Consider the following 6,000-nt stretch of genomic DNA (forward strand, 5'->3'; position numbering starts at 1 on the left):
ACAAAATCTTCTGAAATTTTTATCATAGCCTCCACATACGATATCACGACATCTCAACAAGTTTTATGATTTTCGGACTTCGTTTGCTTTTTATAGAATTTAAAAACACTTAGTACGTAAGTTCGCGGTCATGTTTCGTGAACAAGATGTCCGAAATTTCAGGTCCGTTCCTGGATACGGCCTCACACTACACTCAGTAACATGACTATCATTTTTTAAATCATTAAATTCAATTATTCGTACCACGTGCAGTTCAAATTTATATTTTTTGAAAAAAATCAAGTAAACGAAATAAAGTAACTAAATATATCAAAAAGCCACAAAAAATCCCCAAATTCTAACGAGGAGTTCCTGGTACTTAAAAAGGTCTGCACAAAAAATTTGGAGGCCAAAAACAAAAAAAAATTGCCAAACGCCGGGGCATGGCACTCGGCAAAGGGGGTCTTTGCCGAGTGCAAGAATAAGGTGCTCGGCAAAGAGGTTTTTGAATTTTTTTTAGAAATTTCCTCTTTGCCGAGTGCCTTAACAGGGGCACTCGGCAAAGGTATTTCAAAAAAAAGTAATTTTTTTAATTCCTATCTTTGCCGAGTGCCGAATCAGTGGCACTCAGCAAAGACATTTCAAAAAACAAATATTGAACTTTGCCGAGCGCCGTGTCAGGGGCATTCGGCAAAGTATTTCCAAAAAAAAATTTACCGAGTGCCTAACAGCAGGCACTCGACAAGAAGGACGTGACCGAACACCGTTACGTAGGGCAGCCTATTGCCGAGTGCCACTCTTTTGCCGAGAGCCTGGCACTCGACAAAGAACCTATTTCCCATGGTGTTAAGTAGTTCTAATATAACCAATATAAATCTATCTCTAATCTGTATGCATATAACAATGTGATTTCTCGACATGGGCTACTATAGGGAAATTGAGAGAGATCTCTATTATAGTCATGACCGGACAGACCAACCCTTGACACAAAACCCATTACCGACTTTGATCAGATAATAGAATTACATACTTTTATAGGTCTCAATAAAAATCACGTACCTAGAAATGTAAGTCTACCAACATAATGAAAGTATGAAAATTAAAATTATGATATATTTACGACTAAATATTTTTATGCCTTACAACAAAAAAAATCTATCAAGATTATAGTTTTAATTTGAAACAGACTTAACATGACATTATCATATTATTGCCAATATTAACTTATAGAGTACTCCGTAGATGTCATGATTATTATAAAATAAACTATACCTTATTATTCTAATGGGAAGTGTACAAAAAAATAAGTAGAAATGTAACATTCTCATTTTTCTTTTAACGTTTAATAGATTTTTCTCTCCCGTTGCAACGCACGGGTTTCAACTTTGCTAAAAAAAGCTATAAAAAAAAAAGAAAAGGAGGAAAACGCTCTCGGACTGTATTCTTTTGCAGCCCATCTTTCCGGCCCACATAGCGTTGCGTTCTTGGGCTGTATGCCTCCTCTGCCTTGCTTCTCTCCCGCTCTCTCTGCTCCGTCCGTCTCCGTGCCGTGGTGCTGGCGTCCAGCGGTTCAGGCGCCGCTCTCCTCTGTCCTCTCCCAGACTCCCACCGCCCCTCCCCGTGCCTGTCCCGTCCGTGCGTGCGGCCGGCGGCGCCCTGATCGATCGACCCGCGCCCCAGCCGGATGGAGGCGTCAGCTTCGGCAGAAGGTGGGGGGGCAGCGCCGCCACGCGGAGCAGCCCGGCGGCCGTGCAGGCCACCAACGACGACGCCGCGGCCAGCAAGCTGTAACCCCCCTTCCCTTTTCCTCCCTCTCTCCCCAGAGATGCGATGGTTTCCGTTGTGCGGCTAATTTGTTTTCTCCGTTGCAATTGGGTGGTGGATGGATGGAATGGAAGAGGCGCGGCTGGTTTGTTGGGCCGCTTGTTTGTCGATAATTATACACTTTTGGTTGCAATGAATCGGCGTAGGAACTAGAAAGCACTTGAGCCAGTCCATAAGCATGTAAACACGATGCACGGTTCTCTTGTTAGGAAGATGAACTGGGGTAGCTTGTCACTCCAATTTTGATGTGAAAGTCCCTCCTTGCGGCAAGGGGATATACAGTGCTATAGAAATGTTCCATTTTTATTTTTCTGTGTAAGAAATCAAGTATAAAGGTAAGCAAGAGTATGCTGCAGTTACCAATTCGTTGTCAAACTAAATCTCTTGTGTGGATGATTAGCGGATAGCGAGTTCAAGCCACAGCTTGAAGTGCTTATGTGGGCTTCTGTCCTTGATACTTGATACACAAAGTGGCCAAAATGTCAGCCCCGACACTTCAGAAGGCTCATGTGCATCTGTCGTCACTGCTATTTATGTCATAGTAGGTTGAAATCAATCTTAAGACCCTGCAAGTGCTCTGCAGACTATGCAAAATGTGGGAATGGTTCTAAACTTAGATAGCATTCTGTTGCAAACTAGGTATTTGCCACAGTATTTGTTACTAACATGGCATATTAACTTGTTTTGCAGGTCCTGTGTTAACAAAGGGTACATGAAGGATGATTATGTGCGTTTTTTTGTTAGGCGACCAACAAGGAGGGCTCCAATAATCAATCGTGGTAGGTACTGCACTTCTGGATGTTGTCTTTATTCGGGTGATGTAGACATTAAGTATTTGGGAATTTTGAACCTTGTCTTTTCCAAATCACTGCAGGGTATTATGCGCGTTGGTCTGTTCTCAGGAAGCTTCTGCATCAATTACTCAATGCGGGGAAGAATAGTAACAATGAGAAGCCTAAACAAATATTATCTCTTGGTGCTGGCTTTGACACAACATTCTTCCAGTTGCAAGTTAGTCCTTTAATTCAATTATTATCCCTTAGTACATAGATCTAATTTGTGTTGATTCAACTGATACATTCCATTTTTGTTCTTGTTTTTCCCCACCCCAAGGATGAAGGGATGGCTCCACACCTTTATGTAGAACTGGATTTCAAGGAGGTATTGGAATTTCTCATTTCGTACTGAAGTGGATTTTCACCTTGATGCAATGTAATTCTTGTGTTTTGTGATTTAGCATGCCAGTAGTTATCGAATCTTTCCCACTTGCATCTTCTCACCCTTATGCACGCTATAATATCTGTCAACTGCAAATGTTTGGCAGGTTACCAGCAAAAAGGCCGCCATCATTAACCATTATAGTGAAATGAAGGAAAAGTTAGGCCAGAAGCTTCGATTTCAATTGGTACATCTCTCATTTACTCTCTGTGTATCATTCCTTTTTGCAGGTTGGGTCCTTCCAATTTGTAATTGGATTGACCCAAACTCCTAAACAATTTCATGCACTATACTAAAATATCCTTTTGAACTATCTATTTGTCAATTATTCACTATATGTCTGCCTCTATATCCTATTTCTGTTGTATCTCACAGATATTTGTGTTTAAACACCATACAAGGAGACGTGTTTTTTGAGTAAGTAGTAGTCAAGTCTTATATTCCATACAGAAAATTCAAGTTATCTTTTGTCAAGTTCTCACTAATGTTATCCACTGATTTAGTAGCAAATAAATGGTCCTGGAGAAGCATAAAGTACTAGTTACCATAGCAGAAAAAGTTCCTTTTCGTTTCGTTTCAGAGGTAGCCGTTCCGTCCTGTTTGGAAGAAAACTCTCTGTCTCGTTGTGAGAACTTCAAAACTTAAAATGGATAATGAACTTTTGCAAAATATTACTTTCAGATTCAAGTAGAATTGCAAGTTAGAGTGACCACTACATGTTACAGAATTGGACATTCTTTTTCTTGATGTGCCTGTAGCCTGCGCAATAACTTATCCATCTATTTCAGAAAAAGGTGAAGTAATAAGCACGCATTACAAGCTATTTTCTGCTGATATTCGTGACATACCAAAACTGGATTCAGTTTTCGCATGGCTGAAATGGATCCTAGGTAAGCTTCTTTTCTCTTCTGATATGAAAACATGTTGAACTAGAAAATATGCCACACAATATAGGGACCCATCAATTAGGATACGTGCATGATGTAGTTTCTATGTCTTTTTAATATAAACCAAGCTTTCAAGTGTTTGATAACTTTCTGTTGTCATCAGCTTGCCAACCTTTATAATTGCAGAGTGTGTGCTTATTTACCTTGATCCACTGCCACTGGTGCTATCGTGAGTTGGGCATCTCAAAAGTTCTCCACTGCTGTCTTTTTCTTATATGAGCAGGTCGAATCATTCTCATGGTGTACTAATTTTGCCTCTTAGGTGTAGCCTTTGGAATTGATGGCTAATGTTTTGATGCAGATTCATCCTGATGATGCATTTGGGGAGCAAATGATTAGAAATCTTGAGGTATCTGTTTACTCTATGTATTTCCACGAACCACTGTAACCTTTAATTCACTGTGGCACATAAACCCTTTGGCTTAAGGTTCAGTAAAAAACTTGGGTTAAATTTGCATACTCTGGTGGTGCTTGTATTTGGTTAGCCCTTGCTCTAGTCTGTACCATTCAGTATAGATGTGTCAATCATTTTTTGTTTTAGCATTAACATATCACCTAGTGCCATCTGTCATCCTGCTGATGCAGAGTAGAGGATGCCCCCTCCTTGGTATAAATGCTACACCACACAACCTTGAGTCACAAGAAAACTTTTTCTTGGCAATGGATGGCAGTACATTACTGATAATATGAATGAAATATTAGCATATCAAAATGTTATAGTTCCTGGGGACTGGGGTTCTTATGATCATTTTTTCAGAGAGCTGTTGGCATGGATATGCTGAAAATCTATAATACTTCATTGATAGTCAAGAAAGACGCAGGTAATGTTTCTAGTGATATCTATAATAGTACTGAAACACAAAAATAATGTTGACTTTCAAATATAAAAGAGGATGAAAGTGATAAGAGACCACTGAACTAAAATATTTTGTTGGACGATGCTGGTTGGTACAATCATGTGAACTGGAAAACATCTACCTATTGAATGGGATGCTCACCCCATTGAATGTTCTTTTCTCTAGAGTTTTAAATTTGATCCTGGTTGATAACTCAGTTTCCAGCTTTTGTTTAGTGCACCCTTTCCATGATGTCACAACTGATAAGGCTGTCTGCAATGATGCAGGATTGACGATTAGAGCTGTTTGATGAATTGAAGAGTGGTATATGATGCAGGTATGTGTCCCCCTTGAGAATAATGTACTGCTCATTGCTTTGTTAAATTATTATTATTATTTATTTTTTGAAAAAGCTATAAATTAAGTGTGTTTCTGCTCTGAAACTTTCGACTTCTGCTTTCTGCTTTCAGGAACTACTGTGTGGTTGTATGGTCCTAAGAACCAATGGCCGGAAGAACCGCGGAGGGTTAAGGAAAAGAAGAAAGAACGGGTAATCTACAAAGCACCTCCTGTCATGTGCGAATGTGGTGTAAAATCCAACTATGGCCTAGTCCCTTCGGAGCTTGGAATAGGTCATTATTGCGGCCATATGATTGAGTATTGAGGTTCGTTATTTCTGGTAAACATGAAATCGTATTTTGTTTGTTTTCTAACATATATGATATAATATTTGTTTTGAACAGAGCACTAGGAAATGCAGTTGGGAATGTTATGATGGTCAAGCTAAGTTCTTGGATGAACTGAAGAAGAGGCAAGTAATTGCACGGAAGAGGGGATATGGACCTGACTACGTCAACCTATTCGTTAAACATCACAAAGAAAAGATGCGTGAGTTTGCTAGACAGCGCGGTATTTGTAACCCGATCGATGTTGGGCTTAACAAATGGGGATTGGAGAGGCGACGACGTTAGAGGAGGAGAGGGCAAGGAATGAGGCAAGGGAGGAGACAAGAGTACAGATGCAGGTCTTGAACGAGCATGTTGCTACATTATGTGCCAGTGAGTGCTTGAAAACCTTTTTTTGCCTGGTTTTAAATGTAATATTATCGAGTTGCTAACTGATTGCATTTTATACATCAAGGGATTGGTTGCAGCGGGAACATGCTGCAGAGGTGGCTCGTGCAAGGTATGAGGAGA

The 6,000-nt window shown here is 40.0% G+C and overlaps 1 pseudogene; it reads left to right on the plus strand.

Annotated features, from left to right (window-relative positions):
• The first annotated feature begins 1,663 nt into the window (after positions 1 to 1,663).
• On the plus strand, positions 1,664 to 5,114 carry LOC136535173 (leucine carboxyl methyltransferase 1 homolog; annotated as a pseudogene).
• Positions 5,115 to 6,000: the final 886 nt, after the last annotated feature.

This window comes from Miscanthus floridulus, unplaced genomic scaffold (assembly GCF_019320115.1).
Source record: "Miscanthus floridulus cultivar M001 unplaced genomic scaffold, ASM1932011v1 os_2602_1_2, whole genome shotgun sequence".
Lineage (NCBI taxonomy): Eukaryota > Viridiplantae > Streptophyta > Magnoliopsida > Poales > Poaceae > Miscanthus > Miscanthus floridulus.